General features: G+C 49.7%; 1 protein-coding gene across 1 annotated transcript in view; it reads right to left on the reverse strand.

Annotated features, from left to right (window-relative positions):
• Window positions 1-1,283: 1,283 nt before the first annotated feature.
• The window catches only part of LOC144115637 (uncharacterized), a 136,848-nt gene continuing 122,107 nt past the window's right edge, over window positions 1,284-16,024 (reverse strand). The window contains exon 4 of the transcript XR_013311484.1: window positions 1,284-1,406. The gene's annotated coding sequence lies outside the window, so the exon portion shown is untranslated. The remainder of the gene's footprint in view (window positions 1,407-16,024) is intronic.

Consider the following 16,024-nt stretch of genomic DNA (forward strand, 5'->3'; position numbering starts at 1 on the left):
GTCACGTGCGTCTACGCGTTTCACGACGCCGTCAATTATCTTTATCGGATATTTCGGTGTGATAAGAACGCTGCGATGTTTTGCGCAATTGTTTCAAAACGCCTATGGCTCTGAGCATATTCCTTTGAAGCTGACGGCCTGACTGTAGGGAATGCTAGTTTTACTATGCATTTTACATGGCTGCTGTTAAAGTGGAGGTAGTGTTGGCAGCCCGTAGGTTTGATATAATTAGTTTTCTATTGTCAAGAGACAATGTGACATCAAGAAAATTATCTGCTGAAGTTGAATAGGCGTGCGAGAATGAGATTGCAGGAAGTAAACACACACACACGCGCGCACACACGATAGCATCCGCCTCGAGTGCGGGAGGTGCTTGGTTCGATCCCCAGTGCCGCCGGGTACCCACCGGTGATACAATGGGTACAAGCTTTCCCCTGGTCTGGTGCTCGGCTTCTGTAGCGTGAAATGCTTGGGGAAATGGGTCTTTGACCCCACCTTGAGAAATGGAAAATACCTTGCGCCATGGCGCTCTTTGGCCATAGATGCCCTTGCGCCATAAAAATCCATCATCATCATCATCTCTTACAGGGCCAGTAACCTCATCAAAAATGTTTCGTTTTACTCCAGGCAGACTGGGCGCTTCGATGAACTTAGTTTCTGGGACGTCCTTGGTCTAGCAAACTATTCATTTTCTCTCGGGGGAAGAATTGAGAAGTGTCATGCAGATCGAGATAGCAACGGTGCACCCGATATCGTAACTATACAGACGTCATGGCTGACGGCTGACCCTGCCTCATCATGTGACTAAAGATGGCCCACGTGTTTCTGATGGCATAATAAGCGCCAACTGAGCAGCGTTCTCGTGGGCCATCCGGTGAGCAGTGAACTCTCGTTTGTGACACATTATGCCGAAGCTGACAACTTCGTAGAAAGTTCCTCATACCAGCTTTTATTTCAAATTTTCCGTGCGCATTGGAATCGGCCGAAATTCTATTTCTTAATTCCAGATGGGTACCTCGCCAACTCACGCTGAGGGAGGAAGCGTTCGTTGGTGTACCGCGGAAGGCCCAGAAATTAGCGGAGTGTTCTGACTCGTTTGGGCTCCAAAGAATTCACTCTTGGGCTCATGGCAGCACAGAATGCGGCCTTAGCATGCTGCAGTAACTGAATGGCGCCGTCTTCAAGAGTGGCTTTCGTTATCTCACCTCAACCTGCGGCGATTCGAGAGATAATTCTGCGCATATCTTGAGAGCCTTCTCCTGGAGTGTTGGCTGATCTGTTCTCCGACTCTGAACCGGTGCTGCAAGTACTTACTTTTCAGCTGAGCAGCTCTATATTTTCCGGCCCTCGATGCTGTGGCGTTGGACTGCCGCGCGCAAGAGACATCGTATTGGGAACTCGGGCCCCTGCGGAATAAACAGAATGACCTTGCAGACGCAGAAATGGCTTTGTGCAGGTATTCATCCCCCGAATTCAAAATCCCAGGCGCCAACTCTCAGCTTTCCGACAATATGTGCGCTATACGGCTACCATGGTACAGCGCAGTCTGTTGCATAGGATTGACCTGAGCGCGGACTTCGTCGATGCCACGGAGGTCTCTCACTAACACTGGGCCTTGCACTTACCGGCACCCCGTTTGCCGTGCAGACTGACAATCCTAGGATTTGTGCCAGCTCCCGGGGACCGCGGGTCACGCGGTTCGCCCCGAATATGCATGCGCGTGAACGGGAGACGTTGCAGCCATGGCCCGACGCCTGGAAATGGGCCGCTGTTTGCAGACGTTATAATAAACCCGGGGCCGGACTATAAAACATACTTGGCGGGCCATGCGGGTCTTGATTGCCTCCTGCGCTGCACTGGACTTTATTACCGGCTACGGATAGACCCATTGTAGTAAGTAGCCATGCAGCTTGTGTAACTAATGACTTGCATTCAGCCTCCCTCGGCAGTGTTTACATGCAACGGCACCAATTATCCCTTCTCCGAGCCCCACGTAGGCTGGCCTCTCCGCATCTTGTAGACATTCTCACTCTTTCTTAGAGGAGGGTGTTGGGAGAGGATAAAACAGTGCCCTACATATTACGGGCCCGACAAAACTGTGGCGGGAGGGTGCAGCCCTTTTGTCAATCGTTCGCTACGAGGCCAGTAACCTGCGTGCGAGCTGGTCATGTCGCAGCTACGCATTTCATCGCGACAACCAGCTCGCACGCAGGTTACGGGCCTCGTAGCGAACGGTTGACAAAAGGGCTGCACCCTCCCGCCACAGTATACCGAACTGTATACTACTGTGGGCTGTCTTGCCATTCAAGGCTAGTGCGTTAAAGGTTTGCGTTCAGGAGCTTAACACCGACGTCCTCAAAGCATGCGCGTGCAGGAAAGCGTGTGTGGAAAGCAAAGTCAGAACAAGAGAAAAGTGGATCGCAGGTGCAATCCTGCGACATGCCCGTGGGCATGCCCGTGGGACATGCCCAGAGCTTTTTGCTGACGTATCCCTAGTCAGTGAATTATTGTCCAGAACAGGGCGCAGGACGTCTCCACAGACGTATCGACAAACAAGCGAGCTGCTCACGCATTTTCCACAGCTGATGTGGTTATAAGGAGCACTCCCCGGCTGTTGTTGGCGGTCTACGCATAGACCGTTACGTGACCAGATACAGGCTCGTGCGAACGTTGCGATCGTTATGGTAGCCCGGGTTTCCACAGAACGTGTAGGCTTTAGATTTTGCTGTAGGTCTTAGGCATCAGCAAACCAGCCAGCAGCACGGTGACATTTTCGATGAGTTCAGCGCGTTGCTCAGTAGAGCGCGAACACTTGAAAACTTTTAAAATCGACTGTTTACACGTAGACGCAGCCGCGAGACAGGTACATTGCTGACGACGGAACTTTTATCAGAGAACACGCACAGAAAGTACGCTTAAAACGAAAAAAAAATAACGATCACTACCACGTGCTGGCAAGAATAGAATTAACGTGTAAAAAGTTACCTCTTTCATGTGCAGAACCACCAAAGGTTGACTGAAAGATTTATTCCTTTTCTTTAAGGCGCAAGCCTTACTTGCCCCGTGTGTGTGCGTGCGTGCGTGCGTGCGTGTGTGTGTGTGTGTGTGTGTGTGTGTGTGTGTGTGTGTGTGTGTGTGTGTGTGTGTGTGTGTGTGTGTGTGCGCGCGTGTGTGTGTGTGTGTGTGCATGGTGTGTGTGTGTGTGTGTGTGTGTGTGTGTGTGTGTGTGTGTGTGTGTGTGTGTGTGTGTGTGTGTGTGTGTGTGTGTGTGTGTGTGTGTGTGTGTGTGTGTGTGTGTGTGTGTGTGTGTGTGTGTGTGCGTGCGTGCGTGCGTGCGTGCGTGCGTGCGCTACCATAAAAATGGCGTCCTCATGCAACCTAGCCTGGCAGGTGGCGGTTAAATTAATGACTGGTCGCGCGAGGTTGCTTGGGAAGAGCAACCTGGATTGCATAAATTCCATCAGTTGCAGCGCTTGGCATCCCAGGACAGCGGCGCAGCACTTAACCGCTGCACCGCTGCGCCAGGAGCGGTATGAGGACTCCCAGCGATCTATGAATGTTAAGTAAAGAAAGAAAAATTCCGCATCTGTGGTCATTAACCCATTAGCTATCGCGTCGCACCCTGAATGCGGATCTGCGCGCAGATGAGAAGGGGGCGCCGGCTTCGCGGCGGCGGCTACGTATAGCCATACAGAGGTAGAACTGCCAGCTGCGTGGCATCGGATTTCATCACGCGGCAGCGCGCGGCAACCTCTCAATCAAGCAGTCTTAAGTGCCTTTGCCGACCTTTTTACACATATGAATCGTTAAGGAAAGCTCCTTCGTGCGCGTACGCTTATGGGTAAATACGAGCCTTCTACGTGTGTTGCCCACCACGCTGTTAATCCAAAAACTAAAAAAGAATACGATTGTACAGGTCGTCAGCACGCGCTCGCGTTGGCGCCATTGTGGTCTCGAGAGCCCCCGGGGGCCAGAGCCGGTGACCGGGTCTATTCTCGCTTCGTGTTCTCAAGGGCTGCTGATACCAAGGACGCGGGTGTGATCCTGGCCGGGGCGGCCGTATTTCGATAGAGGCGAAATACAGAAACGTGTGCGTGCTGTGCGATGTTAACGCACGTTAAATAGCCGCAGGTGATACAAATTATTCCGGAGCCCTTCACTACGGCGTCCCTCATAGCCCATGTATCGCATCGGGACGTAAAACAAAAAAAAATAGAATTTTTAATTCTCAGCGGGGTGTCACGTGTATATGCCGCAATGGCTTCTACTAGACGGTACAATGCCAAACAGCGTTCGGCGATAAATAAGGAAAATTGTGAGTGTGAATAAGTTTTTAGGCCTTAAAGCTGCGCCTGCCTTAGAAATATTTGTATTTGTGGAATACCTCTATTGTTTAAATATAAAAACTAGTAATTCTTACTCAAATGTTCGCCGCATATCATTTCATTTCATTTATTTCATCCTTAAAGGCCCGAAGGCATTACATAAAGAGGGGCTTACAAATGGTTTTGTGTAAATGCACTCATGATGGCAACATAGGCACAATGAACTTAACAGGAGGAAGAACAGGAAGACGACGCTGCTCGATCTGTTGTCACCTCAGCTCAGTAATTTTGCCTTGTTTTCTAGTTATAAACTAGGTTATTTCCATCCTTGGAAGACGGCCGCGTCTTTAAGGCGGTACTGTCCCTACGGGAAGGGTACGGCAGCTCCGGCGCCGGTATCCTTAAAGGGACAGCGCCATCCGAAGGAGCCCAGTGGGGCGGAGGCGGCCATGGCATCACATGGCGGGGATCTGCCAGTCATCAGGGACGTCCAGCAGTGCAGTGCGTCATCATCGCTCAGTGGGGACGACTCAACTATCGTCGCCTCTGACGAGGAAGTGGCTGACATGGCGGAGATGGACAACGATGGCTTCAAAGTGGTGAGTCATCGGAAGCACCGGACAGTCAGCGTCCCAGTGATAGTTCAGCCAAAAGAGAAAGTTGTTGACTTCAGAGAGTGGAACCCTATCAGGCTGTTCGATGATATTAAAGTACTACTGGGATCTGCTCCGATTCGCAGTCGCTTCACTACGCAAGGGGCTCTTCATCTAGATATCTCAACAGAAGAGCAAGTAGACATTCTTCTGCGGTGCTCTCAGATCGGTGGCATACGAGTTCAAGCCCGGTTGCCACACTCCTACATGACTAACACGTTTTATAAGGGGAGTACCAGTGTGGTATTCGGAAAGTGCCCTTCTTGACTACTTGAAACCGCAAGGAGTTCTGCACGTGCGACGGTTAATGCGCCGGGTGGAGCCTGGAGAACAACAATGGGCAGCGAAGCCTACAAACTCTATTGTGCTAACGTTTGCTCCCAACACCGAGCGCCCTGGAATAATTGACCTTGGTTTCACCAAACATGCAGTCCACGAGTTCGTTGAAACTCCTCCCCGGTGCTTCAGGTGCCAACGCTTTGGACATGTAGCGAGAGTTTGCAACAAAGATCAACGTTGCAAGCGGTGTGGTGGTGGCCATGATTACAAAGAGTGCAAGGCAGATTTTGCTTGCGCTAATTGTGGAGGTGACCATCCAGCGAGTTTCAGTGGCTGCACATTCCGTGTAAGCGCCTTACACCGTTGCAAGTCCTTCATTAGTGGCCCCAAACCACAACCTACTTAGAAGCCGATACATAGAAGTGAAGAGTTCCCTGCGCTCGAGTCGGCAGCTCGGGACGTGGTAGCAAGCGACGTCGCTGCACGACCTGATCAGAGCAAGTCGGCAACGGCCTCCGAGGGTGAGCTGGCTGTTCGATCTGCTTCTGCAAAAAGTGTCCATGTTCCTCAGCGACCAGATCACAGCAAGACTCGACAACATGGAGGACATCCCCTTGCCTTAAAAGAGATGCAGACACCAGCTACCGTGGCCAAGAGTGGGTCCCAGTCCCCGTCTTTTGTCGAAGTGGTGCGCCAGTGCGTGCAGCAAAATAAGGAGCTCAAAAGCCGGAATCTCTCCGACCTTCTACGCGTTTTGTTTGATGTCCTGCTTTCATATAGCCAAGCGATGCAGCCTGGCACTTTGAAGAACTTTATACAGCTGGTGCTTTCCTTTGAGACCTTGACCACCGCCTTCGCAGAGAACTTCAACTCCTAGATGGCTAGTTTTCTTCAACCTGTTGCAACTAAAAACCCTAGAAAAGTGCCGTTTATCATGCAATGGAACTGCGCTGTGATTATAAGTCGATTAGCAGAACTAAAATTGTTCTTGAAAGAGACCTGTGTTCCAGTACTGGCCCTCTCGGAGGCTGGCTTGCCAAGAGGGAGGTCTTTGCCGGGATACGTCGCTCACAAGAATTGCAGCATAAAGTCTTTTCCCGCAGGAAGTGCCGCCCTTTACATACGAAGGGAGATTCCTCATGTGGCTTTGAACGTCACCGATCTTTGCACCGACAGTATTGTGGTAGTGGCTGTGAGGATTCGGCTCGCCTTCCGAACTCTGTCCATTGCATCAGTATACGTGTCCCCGCGGAAGAAGGTCGATATGGCTTTGTTCCTCCAGCAACTTTGTGACCGCTGCCCAGCACCCAGAATCATCTGCGGTGACTTCAACGCCCACCACCCTGCCTGGGGTGACAGGAACACAGATCCTCGCGGACGCCAACTTGTAGAAGTCATCGGCAGTTTGGACCTGTGCGTGGCCAATGACGGAAGTCCCACTTTCTTTCGGCCTCCAATCTCACCCACATCTATAGACCTAACCTTACATTCACCTGACGTCCGTGTGCAGTGGTCAACTAGAGCTGACCGAATGGGAAGTGATCACTACCCGATATTTGTGTTTACTGCCGACTTCCATCTGCGTGGTCCTAAAATTTGTCATGTTGTTAATTGGGACAAATACAGGGAGCACTTAGCCTGTGTTTCCGGTGATGTGACAGACAAAATGATTTATGCTAAGATGGCTGCTACCACGGCTCTCAAGCTACCTGATCATTTTCCGACTCCGGATTTAAAACTCAGGAACCTCTGCGCAGCGCGCAGAAGGGCGGAGCGACAACTGTTGCGGAAGAAGGACGACAGAGCCTTGAAGACAACTTTCAACAGGCTCAACTCTGCAATTAGACGTCATGCGAACAAGCTCTGTAGGTCCCAGTGGGCATCCTTTTGCGCTAGTTTGACTGTTTTCTCACCGATAACGAGAATTTGGCGTGTCGTTGGCAGTCTTGCTGGTGGCTCTCGTCCGAGTAAACCTTGCGAGGCGCTTGCATTGCGCACGCAGAAACATCTCGTGTGCTTGGCAGAGGAATTTGCGGATGCATTAGTAAATTCCAGAACAGGAATTCATCCCTGCGCTCTGCCTGCTACGTCTCCGTCTGTTATGGACGCCCCGTTCACACTTCGAGAACTACAGACAGCGCTCCGCAGCCTGCGGCGTCGCTGTGCACCAGGTCCTGACGGCATTACCAATCAAATGTTACAGAACCTGCCTCTGGAACACCGAAAGATGCTCCTAACCTATCTCAATCGAGTGTGGGAGTCTGGTGACGTTCCCCCTTCATGGAAGGTAGCTTGTGTAGTCCCACTGCTGAAGGCCAGCAAAGAGATGACAGACGCGGCCTCGTATCGTCCTGTATCGCTGACGTCGTGTGTGGCTAAGCTCATGGAGAAGATGGCAAGTAAGCGTTTGTCTTGGTGGCTTGAGGACAGAAGGGCACTACCAACATGCATGACTGGATTCCGCACAGGTTTAAGCGCGCAAGATAGCGTCCTGGACTTGATAAGCCACATTGAACATCAGAGTGCTTTTGGACTTTCAACACTAGCTATTTCCCTAGACGTATCAAAGGCTTATGATAGCGTCCTCCAGAGCTCCATACTGAATAGTCTGCAGGTCGTAGGCGTACAGGGCTATCTTCTGCGATTCATTCACTCATTTCTCAGTGATCGTAAATTTCGAGTGCGGTTAGGCAGTACAATGAGCTCCGAAAGGGCGGTATCGCGAGGGGTACCTGAGGGTAGTGTCCTGTCCCCAACGCTCTTTAATGTTGTCATGGCTGGTCTTCCCGCAAAAGTGCAAAAACATTGTAGGCATGTCCATATGTCGATATATGCAGACGACATTTGTCTTTGGTTAACCGTATATCAACACAAACGCTTAGCTCTATTAGCGCGACAGGCCGTGCTTTCAGTTAAAAGTTACCTTCAAGGTGTTGGGTTGACTCTCTCGGTGGAAAAATCTGGCTTCGTCCTGTTTCCAGGTAGGGGACGACGGTATGCGCGGCTGAGCATAGACCTTGATCAGTCTTGCCTTCGTCAGGTTAACCACATACGTTTTTTGGGCGTCACTATTGACTCACGTCTACAGTGGCGACGAGCTGTGGACTCGATTGTGGCTTCACTATCTTCGCGGCTCAATGTGCTTCGTAGAGTTGCTAGTGAGCAATGGGGAAACCATCCTGCTTCAATGATCAGGCTTCACGATGCCCTGGTGACAAGTCGCATAATGTACCAGCTCCCTTTAATTTCCCCCTCGGTATCACAGCTGGAACGCCTTGAGGTTTTGCACCGAATGGGACTAAGGAGGGCTCTCGGCGTTCCGCAGGCTGCTCCAAACAATGCAGTACTGTATGAGTCTGAATCGAAACCTCTTCGGTTAGCCGCTTCACAAAGACTTTTGCTGCAACTTGGCCGCCTCAGAGAGACTGTTGCCGGGAGAGCGCTTCTACAGCGCCTTCGAAAGAGATCTGAGTCCCGGGCGTACTTGGCTTTAAATACTCTTCGTTCTCTGGGTCTCGACTTTCGAGATCGACCTAAGACGTTGAAGCCACCTTGGTCCTTTCCGAGCCTCGATTGTTCCTTGACAATTCCCCACGTTCGCGCTAAGCGGAATTCTCTTTTAGCGGCAATGCGTTCGCTCGTACTAGAACATCTTGAGACCGAATATGCCAGTCATCTTCAAATCTAGTGCAGCTGATTTTCATATTCCGTCTTTGAAGTATGATTGGTCTGTTCGTTTTACTAAAGTCGTGTCCTCCACAATGGCCGAAAGCGTTGCCATTGAGGCAGCTCTAAAGAAGCTACGGTGTTGTACGCCTCAACCTACTGTCATAATTACGGATTCAAAATCTGCCCTTCAAAGGTTAGAGTACGGGTTCCCCACTGATGCCTTGAGTCTTAGATCCCTACTTTTGGTGCAGAATGTACATAGCAAAGGCTTCTCTATACGTTTTCAATGGGTGCCCTCGCACATAGGTGTCTTAGGCAACGAGATAGCAGACAACCTCGCCCATACAGCTCTCTCCGGAATTCCAGTACATGGAGTCCCTCATGAAGTCAAGCAAATGTTCAGAGATGTGGTGTTGTGCCACTTCAGTTCTTTGTGGAGCTCTCCTCATCAGCCATGTGTGACCAAGGGTCTCAAAAGGTACCAAGCCACTTTGCTGCACCGCGTTCGCACGGATTCTGCTCGTACGCCGGCGTGGATGTATAAGACTGGCCTAGCGTTGTCACCATTGTGTTCAACGTGTGGTGTGTGTGGTGACATAGAACATTACCTCTTGTGCTGTACTTTGTACAACGCGGAACGGGCTGTGTTATTCGGATCCCTCAAGAAGGCAGGAGTTCCTCACAGTTCTCTTCAGGACATTGTTTTCCCGCGCGGGAGCCAGTCGAGTAGAAGGGATGCTTCTCGCCTTCTTCTGCTTTACCTGCAGGACACGGATTTGGCCTCCACATGGTGACCTCAGGAGTGTCTATTTGGGTTTTTGCGGACAGTGTTTCAGTGATTTCTATTTAAGTGTCGCTACGGTGGAGCAATTGCCGGCAGCAACTGCAAGGCTAATCCCACCGGTAGTTTACAACCACTCAACTCAACTAAACTCAATGAACTTAACACTGGAACTTTAAACACTAAAAAAAAACTCTAAAAAAGGAGGATAAAGCGGTTACAAAAGGGTAAGAAAAAAGGAAAAAAACACAAAAATATAGGGAAAAATACAGGAAAAAGTACAGGGCAACTACAGGTTCACTGTTCTGAAAATGACAAGTGAGTTTCGCGCGAAATGTTTTGAGATCGTTGCATGAAACTATGTCGTTTGATAGGGCATTCCAATGGGTTATTGCGTCAGGAAAAAAAGAACTGCTCATTGCTAAAGTACGGCTCTTGATGCTGGCTATGGGGTGGCTGTAGCTGAGGCGACTGGAAATTCGGATTGGTGGTTTCAGCAGGGGGTGCTTTGACGTCGGACGGTAAAAAAAAAAAAAGCTGTGTAGTAGGCAAAGGCGTGAAATAATGCGGCGTGACTCAAGTGTGGGGAGGGAGATAGAACGTTTGAGTGCAGTGATGCTAATTTCTTTTGTGTATTCAGAGGTGATAAAACGGGTCGCGCGGTTTTGGATGGCCTCAAGTTCGGCGGTGAGGTAGGCTTGAGAGGGATGCCAAATAAATGATGCAAATTCTATTTTGGGACGGACAAATGTTAGGTAAGCAAGTTTTTTTTACTTCGGGAGATGCCGACTTGAGGTTACGTCGTAGATAACCTAAGACACGGGAGGCATCTGAACATATTCTTTGGACATGGTTTATCCATCTAACCTTTACGGCTGTGAGCACTGCTTGGAGGGCGTATGCAGGCTGAGGCAGCGCTACTGTTGCGGAAAAAAAAAAGGTTTCTAACGTAGGCACTCGGAGGCGAAATTCCTCCAACAGATTTTTCGTTCTCCTTCGGGGATAGCTTCAAAATCACTCTACGTCGCGATGCCGTTGAGTAACGAATGAGCGCAGGAGTTTCCTCTTCGAATGCACCATTTCGGCGGTGTCCTTCATCTCATAGCAGGGAATGTCTCATACACAGCTGTTGTTTCCAGTGTACAGCTCGCTCACAAGGAACCGGTTCATAGCCGCCATCGGCCGTCCCATGCGAGATGGGTTTCTAGGCAGCGAGCGAGAAAAAGGAACACAAGGACGCAAAGGCAGAGCGGTTAGCCATGCAACGCCCAGTTACTAGGCGAGAACAGTGAGCCGTCGGCGGCGTACGCTACGCTCCGCAGCACGCGCAGGCAGACCCGCGACGGAAACGCCGCACCTGGCAGCCGTGGCGTCCAGTGTCGAGCCCCCATGTGCAGTGCACGTGAGCTGCGAGCGAGGGAGCGAGCTATGGCCCTAATTGAAGAAAGCGGAGAGTCGTCAAGCGCACATGCTGCGGCGCGACGGCCGGCCACAGCTGCGCGAACGCCGACGCGTTCGTTCATCCTGTGAGGTCAGCGCTGATGATGGCGGTTGGGAGGAACGAGCGCGCGCCTGGAGAGTTGAGCCCATCGATGTGCACGGGGATCCGCCGGATGCAAGCTCTGCCTTGCGGAGCGAAGCGCCGGGTCGCGTGGGCTCTGACCTCTCGACGCTTTCTTTCGGGATGTTGTACGTGGCACATGTGCGCCCGGAGGTAGAAATTGCGTGAATGTAGAGAGCGCATATATGACCGCAATTATTTACTCGTCCGTGTGGCGATGGTAAGCAGGGCGTGTGTAAGTCACTACGCCATGGCGGAACTTGTGAAAACACATTCCCAGGCGCTCTCGCGTTGCGCGTGCAGCAAATGTATACGGATGGGAAGGTCGACTCCGGAGTGGGGGATGGGAGGGGTGGTCCGGTGAGAGTGTGCCTCAGCGCTCACTGTCGCCTCTTCGTCCTAGAGTAATTTTTTAAGCAGTTTTCTTCGCAACAGCGAAAAATATGTCATTGTTGCCTTGCCCCTCCTGCATGGCTGCAGCTCCAGCATGCGCCTATTTGTGTCTCAACTATGTGCCCGCCGCTAATGAAGGAAACAAAGGAGTTCCCTCCGCGCACAAAGCTCGAAAAAAGCAGGTGACACGCACTTTCAAGGCATAACTGCCGTACAGATGTTATCTAGTACAGATGTTATCTAGTATCACTGCGACTGCGATCACAACTCATGCATGTGTGTGCAAGTGTCCAGTGAGGCGCGGCGCTCGGAAGAGTGGTTTGCAGCATCGTGTCACCGAGCAGCGGCGGGTGGCTTCTGACTGGCCCGCTGAGAAACTCTATTGAACTTTTGCTCTTAGTAATAAATGATTCTGCGGCTGTTTCCGGCAATGTTTACGTTCGTCCTACAACAAAAAGGCGATTTTTTTGACGAGAAAATTGAATTTAAAAATTTTCCCGCCATTTGATTCAAACTTCTGACCTCCTGACGTCCATACCAAACACGACTCCGGGATCAACGTTTGGAAGTGAATGGCGGTGTTGCCTAGTCTCAGGGGCCCTCAGTCATTGCCTTTTCGCGCGCACCGCAGTTTGCTTGCGAAGATGGCTGCGAGTGGCGGAGCGTGTATTTAATTTTGTGACCTTTTCTTGCTCATAAAAAGCTCCATTATCAGTGACGCTAGCGTCTTTCTTATTTTAGCGCGGTAATATATATTTACGTGGCAACTTCAGCTTGTCCTGAGTATCCCATTAAAACCCGCAGTCGCACTCTCGCCAACTTGCCTGTTCTATCGACAAGAGCCGCTAGCAAGCTACCGCCCGTAGCATTTTCGTTCCCCATGCTTGGCGAAACTAGGCAAAAGTTACTGAACCAGCTCCACCAGATTCCCTAAGCAAGTAATTTTATCAGGAATGCATAATCTGACCCCCGAGTTTCATCGAAAACACGCTTTATGCCTCCACTGCCAAGGCCAGTCAAATGCTGCATTCGCAGCACTTGTTTAACAAGAACACGCTGGACTCTTATACATTGCTAAAGACACCAGGATAACTATATAGTCAGCTAGATCAACTATCCGCGCTATGTCGTACCTTACAGAAAAAGCATGAAATAAATTCACAGCGGGGGAAATAAATCCTTCTCATGACCAAGCGCTGCATGTTACTGTCGTCAACCTAGGATGAGCGGAATTTCCTCATTTTCCTGCTTCATGCTGTTCGCCATCAGCTCCCCGGACGAGATGGCTGCGCCAGTGTTGGCACCCGCGGATCACACGGCATAGCGATTGCTTTTGAGCCCACAGGCTGCGTAGGCTTGCTGTACCGTCTCGATCAGCAGTGCATTCCTTTATTTGCACGGTGTCACTAGACCACAGCAGCGGTCAGGGTGCAAAGAGGGCTGGGGCATGACTTCGTCTGCGAGCACATATCTATCCTTCTTCTAAGGTAGCACCGAAACGTTAAGAACATGCTGCTTTTTTTGTGTTTAGGTCAAACGTTAATACATTGCGCTGCATTTTCTTTTCTTCAAGCGATTGTGAAACGTTGCAGTTAAACGAAGGATGAACATATTCCTATACTTGAACATTACGCAACATTCGCTAAATAGCATAACAACCCTGCAAGACCAGGCCCGCCACTTGGTAGAGTACACAGCTTCAGTCAACGCTTTACAGGGGGCAATGTGGTAGGCGCGAACGGATACCATGACCTCAAGCATTCATACGCAGCCAGGAAGAAGGGTGTCTCATGAGTGATAGTGGTGAATGGGAAATAAGCAAGGTTTTATGATCAAGTTTTGGGGCTGTAAATGCAATCTATCCTAGGCACCACCAGAGATTTATGGCAAAATTCTGCTAGTTGAAGAACATAATTACTGCTCGAATACTGTGGTAAGTTATGCGACACAATGCTTGAAATATATTTGCAATGCTGTTTCACAGTTTTGATTTAAATACTCTAATAGCATTTAGAACACAGAATTAACGCAATGTCTAGTTTGAACTTTAAACTTATGTTTACAATTCAACATATAACGGTATTTGTTAATTTTTAACTTCTAGCATAACGTTTCAATGAAAGCTGTAACGTTTCTGGAACTTTACATAAGAATCTTGTAACATTAGTGTAACGTTCGGTGCTACCCGGGTAAGATTAACAGAAACAATGACGATTCACAGGCTTTCTGACAAACAGCCGCCCACCAAGGCGGTTGAATATTGCTCCTTGGGTGCTTGCGGTTTGAACAGCCGTCAAACGCCTCGCGTGTTCCCTTCTCCGGCAGGGAAAGCGCTAGACGGCGGCGCAGTGCCCTGAGGCGGACTTGTGGGCACTTCTTGGCGGTGGCAGCAATGGCTTTCTGCTGGGTTGCAGCTAATCTTGGCCAAAGGGGCCAGTTCAGGACAAAGCGCAATGAAAAGACTAGCAACCAATTTTATAGTACAAGAAGAGACGCCCATGCATAGGCTCAGACATCGCATGCGCAAGGAACACCCCAGAGAAATGTACAGAAAAGAAAAGGGGGAGCCTCAATCCTCAAGCCAGCGTTTTGACGAGAGGACTTGTCTTCGTGTGAGCAAGTTGGACGAAGCAAGTCCTCTTGTCGACATGTGGCTAGTGGACTCAGGCTCCCCTTCGACCTTTGTTCATTTTGTTTTGCGATGTCAGGAATCCCATCTTCCTGCCTTCTCTGCACCGCTGATACCCAGAAAAAAAATGGGGCAAACTGTAGGATATATTATATATGATATGATAACTGCATGAAAAAACTATACGATAAAATATGATAAACAAGTCCACAAAAATTTGCCCTCGGCCGAGAGCAATGAAACTATTAGTTCCAGGGTCTCCATGTTCTTAATTCTGGAGGAGACGTCTACGGTGTGCGTGTGTGTCAGTGTGTGCGCGCGTGTGTGTGTGGGGGGGGGGGGGGGGGGGGGTCGGTCGGTCGTCATATTTGCACAGTGAGTTTTGTTGAACTTCCTAGGAAAGAAATTGATGCCGATGCAGTTTTCCCAGAGAAGATTTGTCGCTCAGGGTGGAGGAAGGGGGTCACCTACCTTTCTGCATCCCCCCCCCCCTCACAAAACAGTCAAATGCGATTTGAAGGTGCACTCACTTCCGGCTTGACCTACACAAATTAAACTCGTCTAACACGGTGCTACTCACCACCTGTTTACAAATTGTATTCAGAGGATTCGATTGAGAACAGCTGGTAATAACAGTTAATAGAGAATACCTTAGCACTCTGCGATTCGCTTGATGACATTGCCTTGCTAAGTAACTCAGGGGTGAAATGCAAAGCATGATCAATGAGTTAGACAGGCAGACAAGAACGGTGGGTGTAAAAATGAACACGTATCGAAAACTAAAGTAATGTTCAACAGTCTTGCAGTAGTTTACAAATGATAGCGATGCTCTGGAAGTGGTTAGAGAAAACGTCTATCAAGTTCAGCTTTCTTAGACAACAATTTTGAATATTGGGATAGTCTAAGTTACTGCTATGAAAATATTGAAGGTAGTGTTCTATTCTTCCGGTGCGTAACAACATCATTCTTTTAAAGTTTTTCCATCGGTCGGATCGACTAGTAACGACTGCCATAGAAAAGCAATGGAGTACGTTTCTGATAACAAAAACACTAATAGCAAAAAAATGCAAGCCTTCCGAGGGGTGATCTGCGGCTATATTGTCTGTTTTAGTGAAATCTTGCAATACATGAAGAAATTGCGTTCATAAGGTCTTTTCTCCTGAAAAATGATTTTGTCCAGAATTGCTGGGTATGGGGAAGGTAGTGACTGCAGACCGGGATCACAAAAGGGAAATAACTAAAAGAATAAAATAGGCTGGAGCGCATTGAATTGGCCGGTTCTCTCAGACAATTTATGGCAGTTTACCAACATCTCGGAAGCTGTATGTTGTCGGTACTCACCTATGGGGCGGAACGTGGAGGCTAACGAAAAGTGTTCAGCTCAAGCTGAGGACAACGCAGTGGGCTATGGAAAGGAAGATGATAGGTGTAGCATTAAGGGACAGGAAGAGGGCAAAGCGGGTCAGAGAACAAACGCGGGTTAATGAGATCCTAGTTGAAATTGTTAGCACACTCATTGGATGTTGGAAAACTGATTTATTGAGGCCGCTTAAAGAAAATTTAGAAGGATGTCAGTCCATGCTTTCCAAGAACTGAGCTGTTTTCGCTGCGCCCACTCGGCGTCGACTGGTGGTGGTGGTGGTGGTTTTTGCTATGAAGGGGAGAGGGGGATACTGGTCCCGACGTTTGTTGGCCCTTTGGGCATCACTCTTGGGGACCAGGGGAGGGGGGGGG

Source organism: Amblyomma americanum, chromosome 1 (assembly GCF_052857255.1).
Source record: "Amblyomma americanum isolate KBUSLIRL-KWMA chromosome 1, ASM5285725v1, whole genome shotgun sequence".
Classification (NCBI taxonomy): domain Eukaryota; kingdom Metazoa; phylum Arthropoda; class Arachnida; order Ixodida; family Ixodidae; genus Amblyomma; species Amblyomma americanum.